The sequence below is a fragment of the Muscardinus avellanarius genome (assembly GCF_963383645.1).
Source record: "Muscardinus avellanarius genome assembly, chromosome: X".
Lineage (NCBI taxonomy): Eukaryota > Metazoa > Chordata > Mammalia > Rodentia > Gliridae > Muscardinus > Muscardinus avellanarius.
This window is the reverse complement of record NC_137792.1, coordinates 5719742-5741178: the sequence shown is the minus strand read 5'-3', so window position 1 is coordinate 5741178 and position 21437 is coordinate 5719742. Positions and strand designations below refer to the sequence as shown.

At 38.4% G+C, this 21437-nt stretch overlaps 1 protein-coding gene across 1 annotated transcript in view; it reads right to left on the bottom strand.

The window, feature by feature from the left end:
- Positions 1 to 21437, bottom strand: part of FRMPD4 (FERM and PDZ domain containing 4) — a gene marked incomplete at both ends in the record, with an annotated part of 883159 nt that overhangs the window by 672420 nt on the left and 189302 nt on the right. The gene's annotated exons all lie outside the window — the stretch shown is intronic.

The window sequence follows — 21437 nt, the reverse complement described above, 5'->3', positions numbered from 1 at the left end:
GTTCTGTTCTTATTTTAGAAATCCGAGTTGCTGGGCTATATACCCTGTGTCTTTGCAAAGATTAGTAGCCCTGATGAATAAATTGGCCTCATTTTCTTCCTCTTCAAAATTCCCCATTTTGGTCTCAGGCCATCATAGACATGACAAAGGAAAAACACAGGCAGACAAAGACAGTAATAATTTGTGTGTGCATGATACTAGGGATTGAACCCAGGATGCTCCAACTCTGAGCTACACAACCCACTATATATATTATATATATTGACATACATAAATATCAATATACTATATTGATATATATTATATTTTGAATATATATTGAATATATATATATATATATATTTATATTGAAACAGGATCTTGCTAGGTTGCAGATGGTTGTGTAAAGTTCCTGAGGTTGGCCTTGAAACCCACCATTCTTCTGTCTCAGCCTCCCATATACTGAGATTACTGAGTGTCCTAGTCGGGTTAAAGATAGTCATTTCTGATCTATAGGTTGAAAGCCAGAACAAAGTGACACCCTGGCTGGTTCATTGTATGGCCAGGTAAAGCCACAGGTCATGCCTGTTCTGTCAGTGGACCCATGGACAGATTCAAATCGGAGCCTGCATAAGTGTCAGATCCACTCAGTCTCCAGATTCTGACATGATCTGGCCAAGGAAATTGCCTTCTGCTGCCTCCAAGCTTATTGCTTTTCAGTTTCTTTATTACTGATTACAACCTTCTCCCCTCACAGGCTGCAAGATCCTTCTTCCTTTACAAACACCACACTTCTCTGTTGAAACACCATAATTTAAAGCATTTGGGAAAAATATCTCCAAATGTTGTTACAAGAATTATAGGATAAAAGAGATTATCTTAATTATGTCACTCAATATGGTGCAAGACCCATGCAGAGCAAATGTATTTTCAACCTCATGTCACTGGAGAAATGTTAACAAAACATGTAATAAGTTTTTGGAACGCTCACACATTCTTATTAGCTCAAATTTCATTAATAGAATATAAGAACCATATGTTGAATCAATAATATGTGGTGTTAAGGGTAATAATCTCATTTGTCTTGAAATGGCAAGGCAGGTCTACCACAGTCTAACTGGCTAGATTTCTAGGTGTCAAAAAAATCCTCTTGCTTTACTGACTAATACCTAAAATTTGACATCAGTCAATTATTGCTTTCAATTAAGACATTGATTTCTTTGTCTGGAAAAAAATCTGTAAGCAGATACAAGGCATTTGTATATGAGTGGGAACCCAGGGGAAGGATTCAGTAGGATGCACAAGAGACTGAGCACAGATTCATGAGAGGAAGGGGCAGGGCTGGAAGTAAGAAAAAATGATATGTCAGGACATGCGCTTGCTTGACACAGAGTCAGCGCCTTCTCTGTTTTGGATGGAGAGCTGGAGTAGTGGTAGTGTCAATGACTTTAAGATAAGGAGTTTAATCAGGAAATTTCTTTTACACCAAGCACAACCACTCAGGTATGGTGGAACATGCTTGTAACCCCAGTACTTGGGAGGCTGAGACAAGAGGATTGCAGGTTTGAGCCAGCTTCAGCAACTTAGTAAAGACTCTCAGGAACTTGGCATCATTACCTTGTATCAAAATAATACAAGGTGTGGGGGTACATCTCAGAGGTAAAGTGACCTTCGATTCAATCCCCAGTACCAAAAAATCACAATTATTAAAATACTGATGAATATTGGTATAAATTACTCCTTCCAGTATGTCAAAGACAGGCCCACAGGCAATGTGGTGTTTATATCTGCCAAAAGATTAGTATCCACATTATATAAAAAGACTCTAAAAATTGTAAAGGAGGGGGAGAAAAGAAAGTAAAGCAAACAACTTGGTGTAAAATCTGAAAATAAAATAGACAAATTAATAGAAGAATGAAAACAAGCAGCTAATGAACATATGGAATAGTCCCTGCTAATTATGAAGGAATGGAGAAATGAAAATGCTGACTTATAGAAAGTGCCTATTAAAGCCAAAATAAGACATCATTTCACATGCATCTGACTGGCAATACATGCAAATCTGATTATACCAAGAATAACTGAGGCTATCGGAAAGTGGGCATAGGAAAAATATAATTATAAGCAGTGGTGCACATCTATAATCCCAATACTTGGGAGGCTGAGGCAGGAGCATCACAAGTTCTGAGGCCAGCCTTGGCAAATTAGTGAAACTCTTTTTCAAAATAAAAAAAAATTAAAAGGGCTGAGGATGTAGCTCTGTGGCAGAACATCCATGGCTTCAATCCCCAGTACCATTTACACACACACACACACACGTATATGTGTGTGTAAATATATGTATATATATATGTGTAATACATATGTGTATATATGTGTAAATATATGTGTAAATATATGTATATATACATATATATATATATATATATAAATGCACATGCACACACACACACACACACACAAACAACATACACATTTCAGAGTTACAAAACCACCCCTAGAGTACTGAGTAAATTTTTAAAAGTAAAATAAATGTAAAGTAAATTTAAGGTAAATTAAACTCAGGTAAATTAAACTCAGTGGCATTCTACCTCGAAGCTACCACTAGCCCTTTTAATTTTGTTTTATTTTAAAACAGGTCCTTACTATTTTGCTGAGACTATCCTTGAACCTGTGATCCTCCTGTCTCAGCCCTCCAAGTACTGAGATTACAGGTATGTGCCACTGCACCGGTTAATAGCCATGATTTCCATTCCCCATATTTTCAGCTGACCGCAAACTTTTCTGTAAATGCCCTTTGAATTACATAAGAGTGGGGATAGGAGATGAGGCAGGAGGTTGGGCTGGTGTCAGCCTGGCATTGTCAGATGCTAAGAAGTGCACGCATTCAGGCGTGATTAATTACATAGTCCATAAAGCCACGATGTTTGACTCTGCACCTAATTATAGTGAGCACTATAGGGTATGGGTGACAAAATAATTGCAGCAATCCGAGATAAATGCTTTATGAATTTTGGAACAGAGATGGAAATGGAAAAGAATTCAGTAGCAATGTATTTCATGAGGAGTAAGGCATCTCCCAATCGCCCCCCACCCCGTTAATATGAGGGTGTATTTCCAGACAGGTTGAATTAAAAAGCTTTGATACCAACAACAGCCTCCAGAAAAGAAAGAGAAATGTGACATTCCTGGCTATAAGTTGAGAGGGATATTACTAGGAAGCACGATTAAATCCTAATGAGAAGGAGCTCAGCTAAGGTGGGGAACTTCCATCTTTCAAAATGTCAAGGGGTTTGAGGTTTCCTAGGGACAAAGTGAGTCCATGGGAACTCATTTTTTTTGTAAAAGTATTCCATTCCATGAAAGGTTGCATGCCTGCCTGACGGTGCCTGGTCTTTCCTTTGCCAATAAGGGTGAGAGTGGAGCATTGAGAAAGTTTGTAGCACCTTATAAGGAAAAGTTGCTGGAGAAAGGGCAGGGGCAGCTCCTCTGGCTGTGGCTGTGTTGCACTACAGTGGTGCATGCCTGCTTCCACTGAGAGCAGCGGATATGCAACATTGGGGGCAAGAGTCTTCAAGTCCCTTGATAAGACCTCGGGTTCCTTATCAACCACTCGGCTTCTCTCCAAGGCCAAATTAAGGAAATTGTAAGCTAATAAGAGTGAATATCTATTGCACATGATCATGAAACTCTTTTCTTTTTGCATGGTACTGGGGATTGAAGCCAGGTACATACTACCTCTGAGCTATAACCCCCCCAAGCCATATTTTATTTTATATTTTGAAACAGGGCTTTACTAAATTAGAGCACACTGGTGCCTCGAGCCTGCAATTCTCTTGGAGTACCCTCCCAAGTGCTGGGATTACATGCAGGTGCCACCACACCAGGTTTCAATGAACATTTTTTTTGGGTGGGGGAGAAGTAGGTACTGTTCAGTGAACTCAGGCGCATTCTACATCTGAGCTACACCCTTAGCCCTTTTGATTTTGAGACTGCATCTTGCTAAATTGCTAAGGGTCTCGCATAAATTGCTGTGACTGACCTTGAATCTGCAATCCTCCAGTTTTAGCCTTCCAAGTACTGGAATTACAAGCATTCATCACTATGACCTGCATCACTAAATATTTTAAATGAGAATTTCTGCCAATGTTATTTATTTTTTCTTTCTTGTGGTACCGAGGATGGAACCCACAGGCATTCTACCTCAGAGCTACACCCCCAGCCCTATCTTTTTTATTATTCTTTATTTGGAAACAGGGTCTCACTGAGTTGCAAAGGGCCTCACTAAGTAGCTGAGCTTGTCCATGAAACACAATCCTCCTGTCCCAGTCCCCAAAATGCTGGGATTATAAGCATGTGCCACCATGCCCGGCTTACCAAAGTTGGTGTTTAAAGAGTTATGTATGTTCTGTACAAATTTAGCTGTTATACCTGATGCTTTGATTTGGGCAACTTAGACCATTTCGACTGATTTGTGTGGTACCTGCCATGGTTCATATGACTTGCAAAGGGGAGGGAGGAAATAGGAATAGAGGAATCAGAAAAAGGCAGAGGAGAAAAGATGCAAGAGATAGAAAAGAAAGAGGAAGGAGGGTGAGAGGCAAGGTAGGAGTGGTGGAGGAGAACAGGAAGCAGGAGAGAAGGCAAGGGAAGCCTGTCTACTGCCCCCAAAGAAAAACACTGACCAGGTCTGATCAATGCACACAGACTCATTCAATCAGCACTATTTATAGGCTCTGGACAATCAAAGCAACCCTTTTATTGTCACTTGCAATGTGTGGATGATTTAAGCAATCTTCTATAAATGCTTTGAGGTAACTTTCTAAGATAAAAAACTTGACCATCTAAAATATGCCCAGGGGGCATCATCCCTGAAAGATTTTAATAATATACAGCTGCAAAACAGTTCTGATGAAACAGTGGTTGGCAATATAAATATCCAAGGAGTGCTAAGGCTCGCAATTCAAATGATTTAGTTCAGTTGTAGCTCATCTTCGAAAAGGCTGCTTCATTATGTTGAAAATACCATTTCCACTAAATATATGTATACATTATATATATATATATATATATATATATATATATATATATATATATATATATTTGTCCCCCAAAAGAGCAATATTTTAAATGAGACAATTCCAATCAATTGATATTGAAACTATTTATTTCACTATCATTGGAACTATTTTTTCTCAGTAGAGAGATATGAGGGCCAGGAATTAGTCCCACGTATTTATACTCACCTGACCTTTGTTTTATATGGCTTGCTTTAGCAATGGAGTCCACATTTACTGAACAGCAATTATATGTTTAAAGCTAACAGATCTACACTAGGATGGAGACTTGAAGAGGGGCCTTTACATAATCTTCTAGTAAGTGATATAAATAAACCAGGTATATGAAATAACTACCACTCAATTTGATAGGTGCCCGTATATACAGATGTTCTGTGAAAATCTGAATTCTAATGGTTTGGATGTAGAATACCGCTTAGCCTTCAGGAAGTGGAGCTTGGTTGCTAAGAAGAAGTTTCTGGGGATGTGGCCTTGGGATGATATAAGGTCTCTCTGGCAGAAAGCAGAGCCCAAGCTCTCCCTCTCTCTCTGCTTCCTGCCACCATGCCCTGATCTATGCAGACCTGCCCTCTCATGGCCTGACTCTCCAAATCTCCAAAAACTATGAGCAATAAATCTTCCTTCCTCTAAGTTGTGTGACCAGTAATTTTGGATTATAGCACTGACAATATTGACTAAGACAGAAATTGGCACCAGCGAAGTGGGGCCACTGTTGTATCCAAGTCTTATCATGTGTTTTGTGAATCTTTGGAATTGGTTTGTGAGAAGTTGGAAAGGTCAGGTTACTGATAGAAATGCCTGTAGTAGAAACTGTACTCAGAAGATTTAAGAGAGCAAAGAAGACTGTAGGAAAATGGAGTAGAGGCCACACATGTCACATTCTGGCAAAGAACTTACTGGCATTTTCCCCATGTCCTGAAACTTTGTGTACAGCTGAACTTAAATATTATGGACTGATTAGGCTGGTGGAGCAAATATCAATACAGCAAAGTATCCAAAATGTATTATGGATTCAGTTTGTGAATTCAGTTTGTGAATTGTATACAAAATTTGGGGATTGGAGAGCAAAGCAGAGAGACTTTGTAGATTTGCAGTTTGGCCAGAAATACATGTGTAAAGTTGGGGCCCAGAAGAATGGTGATTCTTTTAGGAAGGAAGAATAAGTATGCCAGTATCCAGGGCAATCCACCAGACCATAGGAACAGGCCTCCCCAGGCCTCATGGAATTCTCATGGCACCATCATGTGTCCCAGATGCCAGAAATGAAGCTGTAGGATTGAATGCTTTCCCAACTGGATTTTGATTCTATTTTGGTCTTATTCCTTGTTACTATGGTCGTGTTTCTCCCTTATGGAATGCAAACATTTACCCTGTGCCATTATACATCGGAGGCGTGTAACTTACTTTTTTTACTTTGATTTTCTTTTGCAGAAGCTTCTAGTTTAGAGTTCACCTTGATTCTCAGAGACTTTGGACTTTGGGACTTTATAGTGATGCTAAAACTGTTAAGATTATGGAACACTGGGAGATGGACTAAATGAATTCTGCATTGTGACATGGCTATGGGTTCTAGGGGGCCAGAGGATGGAGTATTAATGGTTTGGATTTAGAATGACCTCTTAGCTCTCATGGAGACATGGTAACAGTGCTGGAAGTGGGGCTAGGTTGCTAAGGATGGCCCTTGGGGGTATGGCCTTGGGAATGATATAAGGTCTGTCCTCTCCCTGCTCACTCTCTACTTCCCACTGGCATTTCCAGAGCTCTGCATACTGAATCCCAGAATCTCCAAAAAACCATGAGCAATCAATCTTCCTTCCTATAAGTTGTGCGGTCAGTCAGAATATGACATTGAGAATGTTGACTGAGACATGGATTTTTTTCCAAAATTTTCTGTCCTGTTGTACTCTTTAAAGCATGAGATTTCTCTTAAAATGTCGTTAAATATTTTTGGAGATGGGCACAGTTGCACACACCTATAATCCCAGTACTTCAGAGACTAAAACAGAAGGATTACAGACTGGAGGCTAGCCACAGGAATGTAGCAAGTCTCTAAGCAACTTATGAAGCCTGTTTCAAAAATAAAATAAAATAAAATAAAATAAAATAAAATAAAAACAAAACAGGGTGTATAACAGAGGTAAAATGCCCCTGAGTTCAATTCCTAGAACCAAAATATATTATATATATTTGGCATCAACACCACATTTCTTGACATACCTCACTTTAAGAAGTGAAAAAATATTTTTGAGGGTCTGTGAATGTAGCTCAGTGGTAGAGTATTTGTCTATCATGTAAGAAGCTCCAATTTTGATCCCTAGCACTGCAATGGTGGGGAGAATCCTTTGTTAAAATGTGAACCTGTTAGCCCGGTGTGGTGGCGCATTCTTGTAAGCCCCGTGCTTGGGAGGTGAAGACAGGAGGATTGCGCAGGTTCGAAGCCAGCCTCGCTGGCTTAAGACACCCTGTTTCCAAATAAAAAAAAATAAAAATAGGTCTGGGAGTATAGCCCAGAGGTAGAAGGGTTCCATCCTCAGTACCACCCAAAAAAAATGTGAGCCTCTTGATTGTTTTAAAAATAATGAACTCTCCACTTGCCATTTATAAGGTCAAGCTTTTCACTTCCCAGCTAGAGCCTGTCCATCCTTCTAACCACTGAAGCTCATCACTTGAGCAATGTGCCTCAACCTGCCTGCATCTTCTCTTTCTCCCTCTCTACTTGACAACTGCTAGCTGCATTCAACATCATGTAATATATTTCATATTAAAAATTAAAAGCTTTCCCTTTGTCCATCATCCCCCTCCAGTTCATGCTCAACTTTTTGGTGTTTACAGTTAAATTCTTAGAAAGGTCTGCCTAGACTCACTCTCTCTGCTTCCTGCATAACTGTTATCTTCATAATCAGGTCTTGTCGTTGTCCTTCTATCCGACTGCTCAATCAAGGTCCCCAGTGATTTCCATGAGGTCAATTCCCATGATCAAAACTCCCTTCTTTGCCATCCTAGCCATATATTTGACATGCTGGTTTCTACCTTCTTGTTAAGAAAATTTATTCATGGATTTTGGGGACACTACTCTGGGTCCTCTTTCCCCCTTATTTGGGTTTCTTCTTAGTGTCATCTTCTGTACCTCAAAATATTTGAAAACTCTAGGCCCAGAACTTTATTCTTTCTCTTTCATTTTTGAGGAGGGTTATCACTGGTAATTAAACATAGAGAATTTATACCTCTGAGCTATACTACTAGCCCTTTCTAATTCTTAATATTTTGAAACAGGGTCTAAGTTGCCCAAGTTGGCCTTGAACCTATAATCCTCCTGTCCCAGCCTTCCGGGTACTGGGATTAGAGGCATGTGCCACTGAACCCAACTTCCTTCAAACTATATCTAAAATATGATGGCTTCTTACCACCTTTGCCACAGCGAATCAAATCTAAGCTTTTGTCACATCCTATTTGGATTCCTATGCCCTCTGCTGCCACCGTTGCCACCTGCATTCTCATCTTCATACAGCAAATAGGGAGATACATTTTAAACTGTCACAACATGTTGCCTCACAAAGCTTTCCATCATACTCAGGATAAAAGTCCGAGTCCTGATTATGCTCCATGGTTAGACTAATTTACCTCTCTTATCTCACTGCTGCTAGCCTTCCCCTTATTTGCAGGACCTCCTACCATATGTGTCTTTGCATTTCTCTGAGTCTCCCAAGCATCTTTCTGGCTCTGGACCCTTGCTCTTAGGTGAGGGTGGTATTGCTCGGTTCCTCATTTCCTCCAGGTAGGTTCTAGTCAAATGTCACCGTACTGGAGCAGCTTCCCCTGCCCCCTACACAAAGTGTACCTCTTCATCTACAATGCTCTTTACTTTTCTTCAAAGCACAGATTATATTGAATATTTTTCTTTTGTTTATCTTTTTATTATGTGTATACCTCCTTGAAATATAAGTACCTTAGGAAAAGGGACTTTGTCTTCTTTTGTACATTGTGCCTAGTATTGAGTCCAATACACTGCAGACAGTCAACAAGTATTCAGTAAGCATTTTATTAGACACCCAGTGGATATTTATAGAATGCTACTATTATCGTCATCATTATTTTATTCAAAATTGAACCTAGGTACACTCTACCTCAGAGCTATTTCTCCAGCCCATTTTCTAATTTATTTTGAAACAGTGTCTCACTAAGCTGCTGAGGCAAGACTTGAACCTGAAATCCTCTTCTTTCAGCCTCCTAACTTCTGGGATTACAGGCATACACCACCACATCCAGCTTTAGAGTGCTATTTTTTTAATTTATTTTTATTGGTGCATTGTAATCATACATCACATTGGAATACAAGACTTGAGAGGATATACAAGCACACATCATCCAATTAGCCCTCATCCACTCGCCATCCCTTTCCCATTCCCTCCCCCTCCCTCGATCCCATGCTTGTTTGGTGATTAACTTTGATACATTTGTTTATGTACCTCCTGATTTTTAAAGAGACTCCATCCTCCCCTATTCCATACCCTCTGATTGGTCACCTTAATTGTTTCACTATAGGGCCCTTTCTATAGCTCGACCACTTCCTGTTGCCCTTTTCCTCCTAAATATTGCTGATTAGGTGAAGCATCAGGTTTTAATTTTCTGTGATATTTCTCTGTGCATGCTGTGTTGAAAATACCGATCCCACTCTTGAAGGCCCCAGTTGTAGCCTTGCTACCTGGTGGACTGATCCAGACCTCGTTGGCTCAAGCAGCGGCCTTGCCTCATGGGAGGCCCTGATTCTGGTCTCGCTGACCCCGACACTGGCCTAACCCCTCAGCTGGCTCCAATCCTGGCCTCGGAGGCCCCAGCACCGGCCTTCCTCACGGCAGGCTCCAATGCTAGCCGATGGCCCTGGCATCGGCCTAACCCCTTGGCAGGCTCCGATCCAGGCCTCGGAGGCCCCAGTAGTGGCCTTGCCTCACAGCAGGCCCGGATGCTGGCCAGTGGCCCCGGCACTGGCCTAACCCCTCAGCAGGTTCCGATCCCGGCCTCAGAGGCCCCAGTACTGGCCTTGTCTCATGGCAGGCTCCAATCCCGGCCTTGTTAGCCCTGGTACTGGGATAACTCCTCAGCAGGCTCTGATCCCAGCCTCGAAGGCCCCAGCATGAGCCTTGCCTCACGGCATGATCCAATCCCGGCTTCACTGGCCCCAGCACCGGCCTAACCACTCGGCAGGCTCTGATCCCGGCCTCGGAGGTTCCAGCACCGGCCTTGCCTCATGACAGGCTCCAATCCCAGCTTTGCTGTGTCCGTCGCCGGCCTCACCCCTCAGCAGGCTCTAGTCTGAGCACCCTCTTTGCTCAACCATTTGTCCCACTTCTCGGGGGTGCGTGGTGGTAGCATTCTGCCTCTGGGGTCATTACTTCAAAGGTTCCAGGTGTAATGCATCAGATCTCTGCCTCCCCTGAGTACTGGCCATTGCCATTGCCACTGCCTCCACCATTTCAAATCTTTCCCAAGCTCTTTTTCCACTCTGAATGTTGTCCAGTGTTCCTAAGCATGCGCGACAGTAGCATTCGACTTTTGGTATAATTTAGGTGATGTCCAAGATTCTTAACAATGTAGAGAAGAAGCAGTCCTCCTTAGCGGGGAATTTTTCCAATAATTCCAGTTCATTTGGATAAGTTTTGTCTGCAACTCCAGTATCCTGGCATCTGCCATGGCCTCCTTGACCCCTCTCCGATATTTTCCTTTTTTCTTTTTCTTTTCCTTTTTTACAGGGTCCTTCTGGGTGGAAGGGTGTTGCCTAGGGGTGCCCCGCGAGCGCCTGCCCACCCGCCCAGGGTCGAGGCCAGAGGCCCAAACCTTTAGAATGCTATTTTAATAATATTGCAACCACTAATAAACTAACCAATGAGTTCAACAATTATTGTGTACCTACTAAGTTTTAAGAGTTGTGCTCACAGCTGGGAATATATAGCTCAGTGATGGAGTACTGGCCTAGCATGTGCAAGGCCCTGAGTTAAATCCTTATCACTATAAGAAAAATAATTGCTAAAATTCAAGAATAAAATAAAAAGAAATCAAGCTCTCAGAACTTACAGTTAAGGGGAAGATTAGAAAAAAATATGCATGCTAGCTGTAAAGTTTAATTAAAACACATGCTGGCATAATGCATTCATTAGACTGACAGTAAGAAAGCAAAGGGGAGGGGTATGGGTTGAGAGTAAGCAAGTCCTGACACAAAGAAATTGTTGTCAGTAGAGCTGTTGTGTTCTCCATGCAATGCTTTTTTTTCTCCCTTTATATTTTTCTGGAAAGTAAATTTTTAAAAATCTCAGTTTGTGGAACTGGAGGTATTTTTAAGGTCCAGAATTCAATGAAAAGCTTCCAAAAATATCTGAAATTATCATCATCATCATCATCATCATCATCATCATCAATTATCATCATGTGTATGCGCACACATGCATGTGCGTGTGTGTGGGGGGTTACTGGGGATTGAATCCAGGACATTCTACCTCTGAACTACATCTACAGTTTTATTTTAATGTTTTATGTTGAAACAAGGTCATACAAAGTTACAGAAGCTGATATCTAACTTACAATTACCCAGAATACTCAGTGCAAGAGCCTTAACATAAATATACGGAGTAGGTTTGGCATGTGAGGTAATATAGTCATGGTTTCTGGGATTAGGACAGGGACATTGCTGGTGTGGCATTATTTTACATACAACAACTATGTACCATGGAAAATATACACTATGCTGAGTCATCAGATCAGAAACGTGGCATACTAAAACTGTAGCAGAACCTGAGAATATTCAAATTATTTACATAAAAGTATCTCGATTTAGTGGTTAACTTTAATTGACTGAGGCTATAAGGGGTGAGCTCTGGTTTTCCTGAGTGGTCTCAGATATTTCTGGACCTGGATACTAATTGCAGGGGATCCGGGGTTTTGTAGCTATCCTCTGGCCTTTTCCTATGAAAGGAATTCACTGTGTAATAAACCTGTCATGGAACCCAGGAACAATGGTGTAATACCTGTAAACCCAATACTTGAGAGGCTAACAGAAAGGAACACAGGTTTGAGGCTAGCTTCAGAAATGTAGCATGATCCTCAGTAACTTAGTGAGACCCTGTTTCAAAATAAAAAATAAAAAGGGTTAGGGGTGTAGTTCAGAGGTAGAATACTTCTAGTCCCCAGTACCAAAATATATATATTTAAAAACCCTCAGAAAACATAAAACAACAAAATCACCACTGGGTTTAGTGCTTCTTTAAAGTCTTAAGGTTGCTTCCATGCTGGTGTCTTACTTTGTTTTTTATTTTTACTTTTTTTAGGTATCTGGAGTGTAAACCATAGGAATTAGAGTTTAAGTTTTACAATAGTATCCCCCATAACAACCACTACATACCTTTTATATAAACAATTATCATTCAGAAATTTTAAACCTATTACAGAACATTATTTGGAGAACATAGGTGATGTAGAATATATGAATTATATATTTCATTGCCATTCAAGTACTCCAGACATCCAAAAACCTAAGTGTTCCATAATTAAATTCTTACTTCTTTGTGAACATGGCTAAAGCAGTTACATTTGTTAAGGGGAAAACAGAATTCAAGCAGTTCAAGGGGAAAAAAACAGAAAAGAAATGCTGAATATCCAATCAAATATATTTGCTTAATTGATCCTTTCAATCCTTTCAATCGTTTTCGTGCAAACCATGCTTACAAAAAGATGTGTTCCTGGGAAGTGAAATTTCAAGGGTTCATCTCCAATCATGGAAGATTACAGAAAACACAGCCTCAGAATTTGATTTGTTTCCTAGGTAACACCCCTTCAAATCTGGTATCAGTGGCTCATCATTTTGCTCCTACACATGGATAAAGATCCTGAAACTACATAGTGTAAATTTCAGGAACAGAAAATGACTTGAACAGACAGTCTAAATGAAGGATCTGAGGTGGGTGTTATTCATTGGAAGAAAATTTAATTTATTTAAGTTAATAAAAATAATGGAAGAAAGAGACAAAATTGGAAATTACTGAAATTTAATTTGCTGTAGGATATTGTTATCTAGCAGGTTAATCTTGTGCCCTGACTAAATAATTTAAGGTTCTGAAAGACATGAAATAGCTTATAGTTGAAACCAATGGCTGTGACATGATATGGTTCATAGGAGAGAAAGAGTTAGATGTAAATGTCTGAACCATAGCTGATTTCTACTCTTTAATCATGGGTAAGGTTAGAAATATGGCATGAGATTGATACAGAATAAAAATGAATAATTCCTCATTTGATCTATACTATACATTTGGATGACTAAACAAATAAGCATTACATTATTTTGATTAAAAGAGAGCCTTCAGCAAATTATAAGAACCAGTAACAAATGGTATGTGTCTATGTCCCCATCTACTGCTGAGATACTTTGTTCAGAATTATCATCAACAGTAGCCTTGTATAAGAAGGAAAAGCAGAAGAGTAGATAAATTGCTTGTAGCAATACACAAAGTGAGAAGACATACTCACTTTCAATTAGAATTCTCAAAGCTTGACACTGATCTAGAATGGGAGGAGGAGGAATATAGCCATCAGTCAGCCAGGCCAGGTCTAGCTAGCTAGTCAGGCTGCCTGCACCTTTTCAATGGAACTGTCCCAGGTTCTGAAACAGGCAATAGCCTCCCTCCTCCTGATGACAATAGGAAATTGTCACTAGTCACTGGTATTAACTAAAGACAGACTCTCCTTTTCTTCCCTTCCCATAACATGAGTCACTGTGCATTTCTAGCTACCTACTTCTTCGATTGGCTCAGTACCTAAGCTTGGCTAGGGATAGCTCTGTTTGAAAGGGATAAATCAGAGTACCTGGAACTCATACAGAAATCTGTTTAAAGGCTTAATTATTTATTTCCTCCTAGTATTCACTGGCATTTTAAAAGTCAAAACACCCATTCAATTTGTCAACTAAGAAGGATTTAAATTCAATCATATTTGCAAATAGGAATCTTTATGTCCATTAACCAAGTAGAAGCCTAATTACTGAATTTTCATGTTAATTGCCTTCTCTACCTTTAGTAGATATTATTAATTGTGCACACTGACATTTAAAAATCATATGGATTCTGTGTACTTATTACTAACTTGAAGGGATCAAACCATATTCATTCCTTCACAAATTAGCCCATAATTATTAAAGAGCACAAAAAATTAGTCATCTTTATTTAAAAGTACATTAATTAATCTACCAAAATTAACACTTTTAAAATTGTTTTTGGGCTCCACTCATTATTAATTTATACACTAACTTTTCCTCCAGAATATATTGATATATTTTCAGAATTCCTATGATTTGTTTCATTCTTTTCCAATGAGCATTAGAAAAGTCACCTAATGTGGTGCATGGTTGATTTCTAATTCCCATATAGATTAGGCCTAATCTCGGTGTTCTTCACTTTTCATTCTTCTGTACCTCACTTGGATTAAAAGCAGTACAAAACTCCACATTTGAGTATTTTAACTAATAGATTTAAAGCATACTTTTATTCACCTCCAGAAAAGATATCTTACTAGTAAGTCACACATTAGACATATTTCCTGGCCAAATGTCTTAGGATTAAAATAGGCTCAGGGAAGCACATCCTGGGAGTATGCTGATTTATCTAGAGCCCTGAATTCCATTTTGTCCTAGGAATGTAGTGCTTGCTGTCTCGTGAATTTTCTCTACTGAAACAGAATTTGGTTCAATCCCCAACCCAGCCACAAACTTGTTCTGGAATGCTGAACAAATATAATACCCTTCTGTCATTTTTCATCTATATAGTATCAGTGATTGTTATGTGAAGCACCTAGAACAATATATGGAATAAGTAATTGGTCAAATAATAATTTAGGCCACAAGCCATTCCCCGATGCACAAATACAGTGGACTTTCAAAGATTTGGAAATACAGTTGACTTTCAAAGATTTGACGTTCAAGCTCACAACCAGGTAAAGAATAGCTACGAAAACTGACAAATTGTTTTTGGATTATTAGGTTCATACATATGTATCCAATATATATTCAGTGGAGACAGCAACAACCAGCAAATATCTTAAGTCTAATGAAGTGCAATATTGTAAACTGTTATAGAATTCCTTCCCACCAGATGTGTATAAGGCAGAGGGAATGATAAGTTAGTCATTCGTCTTGATCTTCAATTAGTCTCTAATTAAATATGAGACTCAATAGTTTGTTGTTCATACTAAAACAGCAGTATGATATAAATAGTTATCAACAGCAAAAATGCCATGGTTAATAATATGGGTAGAACTCAGTTTCTTCAATAAAATAAGCTAATTTTTCACTGATAATTTTGAAAATCTAGATTAAATAGTTATCTATAAAATATAAAATTTTGAGGACTTCCGGGAAGATGGCGACCGAGAAAAGCGGGGCTTAAGAGCCCCGCTAACAACCAGTCTCCATTACCACAAAACCAGCTCCTTTCATAGCCAGAAAACACCATCACCAGAAAAACAAAAAAAACCACCAGGCTCCAGAGAGAAAGTGGACTGAGAACAGAGCTCAGGGCAACAGAGGAGACACACGCGCCCGAGGACGCGGCAGTAGCGCCATACTGCCGGAGGCAGTGGCGAACTCAATGGACGGCTACAGCAAGCTGAGGTGAGCCGCTGCGGAACAGCCAGGCGGGATCTTTCGGCGCAGAGAGCATTTAAAGCTCCCAGTGACCGAGTTCAGCACATGCTGCAGGGATTCAGAGTGGAAATCAAAACCAGAGAAGAAAAAATACGCCAGCCTCACGGCCGAGGGCATGGCAGCGGCGCCATATTGTTACCGGCGGCGGCAGCAGCAGTGAATTCAATGAGTCCAGTACAGCTACATCTGCGTACTCAAGAACAGTGAGTCAAATTGCGGGACACAGAGGAGAAATCCCAGTACTGTACCTCCTGGGACTTGACCCAGTGAGGGAGTGGTGGTGGCAGAGATATCACACCATAGGAGAACGTGCAACCTGGCACCCCCCATAGTTTAAAGCAGCCTCTATCGACTCCCTGGGTCGGAGACTCCGTGATACAACCCAGTAAAGGAGTAGTGGGGTCTGAGATAATACAGACTCGAGATCCAGAGCACCTTAAGTGAAGCCATAGTGACCCAAGGGAAGAACCCAGAGAAGGAACAAACCTCCGAAATCATGGGAAAGAGGAATAACACTGGAGTAATGAATATGCACAACCCCACAACATCAGAACCCGATAAAACAGAAAATCAGAGATTTCTAGAAGATCAAATCAGGAAAATAACTGTAGAAATAATAGAGGTGCTTCGAAAAGAACTCAGAGAGAGCCAAAAAGAGATAAAGGATGCAATTAATGAAGTAAAAGCCTCAATTCAAAGCACAAACAACCGATTAGACCACATGGAGAACAGAATCTCGCTCTTAGAAGATGAGCAATCCAAAAATGAACTCATAGTTTCTAATCTAGAAAAAAATATCCGACAGCAGGAATCTGACATTGAAGAAATATGGGCCCTTCTTAAGAGAGCTAACCTAAGAATAATTGGAATAGAGGAGGGAAAAGAAAGTGATACCAAAGGGATCAACAATCTCTTCAAGGAAGTAATAGCAGAAAATTTTCCAAATATAGAGCAAGAGGATAATACACAGATCCAGGAAACTTATAGAACTCCCTTTAGACAGGATCGGAGAAGAGGATCCCCACGCCACATAATTGTCAAAATGACCAATGTGGAAGGCAAGCAGAGAATCTTAAAGGCAACAAAAACAAAGGGCCAAGTGACATTCAGAGGCAAACCAATTAGAATCACTCCAGACTTCCCAAACCAAGTCATGAGAGCCAGAAGGGCTTGGAGTAACATATTCCAAACTCTGAAAGAAAACAACTTCCAGCCAAAAATTTCCTATCCAGCAAAACTTTCTATCAAATTAGATGGAGAAATAAGAAGCTTCCATGAAAAACAGAAACTGAAGGAATTTATGTCTTCAAAACCAGCGCTAGAGAAAATACTCAAAGAGATTAACTACAAAGAAGAAATAGGTAACACACACCAGAACCAGAGAAACAAGATTTTCCATCCAACAGACAACTAAGATTGGTTATCTGTGGAGATTCATCATTTATGTTAGTCTTTTACCTATCTCTAAATTGTATTGTTTGCCTTTATCGTTGTTAATTTTTAGGATTTCTAGTTGTAATATTAATATACCTTCAGATATAGCATTTGGAAATATTTTATCCAATTCTGTTAGTAACTTTTAACTCTGTTTACATTGTCTTTGGATATACAATATTTTTTTTATTTTTTAGGGAGTTTGTATATTCTTCTGTTGCCTGTGCCATTGAAATCATATCCAAGAAATCACTGCCAATTTCAATGTTGTGAGGTTTTATGACCCAGATTTTCTTCTAAAAGTTTATAGTCTTAAGATTTATATTTAGGTCTTTTATCTATTTTGAGTTAATACTTGTATGTGGGATTAGGTAAGGGTCCAATTTTATTCTTTTCCATGTAATTATTATTTTTCAACAATATTTAGTTAAAAGATTATTATTTCCACCACCAAATGTTCGTGGAAACCTTGTCAAAAATAACTTGACAATATAGGGAAGAATTTAGCTCTAGGCTTGTATTTAACTCCAATGGTTTATATATCTGCCTTTAGAACAGTACTACACTGTTTCAATTATTGTAGCTTTATATGGTTTGAAATCAGAAAATATATATCTTCTAGCTTTGTTCTTTTTCAAGATCGTTTTGGGTATCTAGAATTCATATTCCATATTAGGATAGATTTTTTTCTGAAAAATAAATATATAAATATATGATAGTTTCACCTAAAAAAAACAGAAAAAAATATTCTCTGGTAAGAAAGAAAGCAAAAAGAAATATTGAAATGCTATCTTTAAATCATCAAAAGCTTGGTATCAGACAAATGAAACTGTTATGTGAGATTATCATTTTTAATTTTGGATAAATTGCTATAATACTAGATGTCAACCACTAAGCCAAGCATGGGAAGGAGGGATGGGGAGAGAATGGGGTGGGGATTGGGTGGGGCTGACTGGGCGATGTGTGCATGTATGTCTACAAAAGTTTGTATCCCACTATGATGTATGAATACAGTGCACCAATAAAATAAAATTAAAAATATATATATATAAAATTTCAAAATAAAGTCAAGGCAATACAGGTAATGTGAATTGCTTAATAACCATAGAAAAATTTCAAAAGGTACTCAAAATCAACCTCTACAAAGGCATAAATGGTTTTATAAAAATTTGTATCATGAAAAGTTTATAAAATTCTATTAATGTAGTCCAGAATATAGACAAAAAATGTTTTTCCCTTTATGCTAGTACAACCGGCTCCAAAAACAGCACAAAATAAGGCTTATTGTGGATCTCTCTCACTTATTACTGCCTATACAAAGTTAAAAATGGAAATATTGGCAAATTTTAATTTTTAGGTTTGGTTATCCAGTAACTCTGCAATAAATATAAGAAAATATATGAATTAATACAGAACTCTTTAAACACAGCAAAACATGCATGTATCACTGTAGTATTCTGACTTGAATTCTTTTGAAAAGATACCAAAAACTGTCATACCTGGGTCATATGGCAGTTCCATGTTTACAGTGGCACAATTCATGATACCCAAATTATAAAAACAATCAGCACATGAATAGATAAAAAATGTGGTATATTCCCACAATGGAATTCTACTCAGCCATAAAGAAGAACAAAATTATGTCTTTTCCAGAAAATGAATGGAAGTAGAGATCTTATGTTAAATGAGATCAAGAAGTTTCACAAAGTCAACGGTTATATATTTTTCTCATATGTGGAAGTTAAAGAGAAAATAGAAAACAAAAGGGACTTCAGATAAAAGAGGAGAGAGACAAGTACAATAGTAGAAAAGGATTTAGGGGAGGAGGGAAAATAAAGGATTGAGGAAGGAAATAGTTTAAATAATGCTATGCCCATATATAAAGGTATCACTTCCAATCTCACTAACTTGGAGGGGGAGAGAGAGGAAGAGAGGAAAGATGAAGGAAGAAAAGAAGGAAGGAAGGAAAGAAGGAAGAAATCCCAAAAGCATAGGGGCTAGGAGGAGGAGAGTGAGGCATAATTTTATTTTATGTTTATTACTGCATTCTTTGAATTTTATTCATTTTTTCTCTTTCATAATGATTGGGATTGAACTAAGGGCCTCATAAATACTAGGCAATTAATACACTACTGAGCTCCATCCCAAGCCCTTAATTTATATCAAGCTTGATTTTCTAATTAAAAACCTCAAGTATATTAAAAACAATAGGGACTTTTTTCTAAATGCTTGCTGGGAAAATGTGTTTTATAAGAATATTAGCCTCAAATTTGGTTAAAATAAATTTTAGTGAAATCTTCACATAAAATAAAGCTAGGAGTATAACTCAGAGTGCCTCCGGATTCAATTCCCTATAATAAAAACAATCTCCTGTATTACAAAATAATAAGTTTTTTCTCTGCTCTTTTAAGTTCTGTCTGAAGCACCTGTAACAAAAAGCAGATTAAGAGAAAAAACAAATTAATTTATAATTTTACATGTAATATGTAAATTACAACTAATTTACATATTAACTTACAATAATTGTATATTAGGTCTTGAGTTTTGGGGGGAATTAAAATGTTTTTCAGTCCAGGTGTGGTTTGACATGACTCTAATTCCCAGCTCTTTGGGAAGTTGAGGCAGGAGGCTCATAAGTTTGTGGGTAGCCTGGAAAACTTAGCAGGACCATATCTCAAAATAAAAAAAATAGAAAAGGGCTGAAAGTAAAGAGTATTCAATAGTAGAGCACCTCCGGTTCAATTCTTGGTACTAACTACAAAAAAAGGAAGAGGAGGGAGGAGAAATGACTTTTCTTCAACACAATGGAAGAAGTGCATAAAATAAACACACTTGTTAAAATGGATTTTTAAATAACATATGCACATTATTACATTTATTATTACTATAAAATGTAAAATCTTCATTTTTGAGATTTAAAAAAACATCTACCTTTATTACACAGAAATCAAATATTAAATACTTTTTCAGTTTTTATTTGTTTGCTTCTTTGTGTTTTTTTTTCCCTCTCTTAACTACAGAGCTCCATTTGGCGATTCCATTCTCCATATTTTCACAATCAGTGAACTTCATCTATTTCTCACTTTCCTCATGTCTTAAATGAGTATTTAGGAGACCAGAATATACTATTCCAAAATATGCCTCTTTTGCATAAGGATTATTTTGAGAAACAGTACACATAGGAGAAGCTCTCTGAGGGAAAATAACATTTATAAAGGAAGTTTCCATTTTCCCTTCCCTATACCAGCAAAAGGAGAATTAAGTCACAGGATATTTACAAACTTTATGCTGCATAACAAACTTTCCCTTTTTATGCTGCACTTCTCCTAGTCACATTCCTATAACTTGTCTTCCCCCACACCCTTCTCTTTTTGGTATATTTGAAGATAGTTTATAAGTCAAATTCGAAGCTATCTGAGGCTGACACATTTCCCTGGGTATCACCCATGTATATGTGGACTATGCATGTTTATAAACTTGTTTCTTTTTTCTCTTAATCTGCTTTTTGTTACAGGTGTTCCAGAGGGAATTTACAAGGGCAGAGGAAAAAATCATTATTTTGTAATACAGGGGATTGTTTGTACTACTGGGGGTTGAATCCAGAGGCACTCTACCTGAGTCATACTCCTAGCTCTACTTTATTATTTTGAAACAAGGTCTCCCTAAACTGCCCAAGCTGCCCTCTAACCTGCAATCTCCCTGTCTCAGCCTACCAAGTACTGGGATTAAAGGTGTACACCACTATGCCTGGCTTATTCTTTCTTCTCTTACAGTATCATAAATTTATCCATTACCCAAGAAACTTAAGTGAGGCATATAGCAAACATTATGCACTAAAATATATGAATTTCTGTTATTACTAAATAGCAAGAAACCAGAGAGAAAATGGGCAGCAGAATATTGAGACAGCACATTAAATTACTGAGCCATTATATGAAAAAAAACAAAATTTGTATAATGACATAGAAGAATCATGGCTAAAAATATAAACGTTTAAGACAGATTTTTGATGTAGTGAAAAAGAAGAGTAGGACTTACACAGGAGGGAGGAAGAAGAATCCAGGAATCTTCATGCATTTACTCATTCATTCAAGTGCCATGGTGTTTTAAGCATCAACTTTTATGTAAAATAGTATTTTTTTCTCCATCTCACAGGTAAGGGAGAGAAGTCTCATTCTTTACAGACATATTATAGAGATGGGTAGGCAAATACTGGAATATGTTCACTGTATTGGAATCATATTTGAAATACATTTATAGACTAC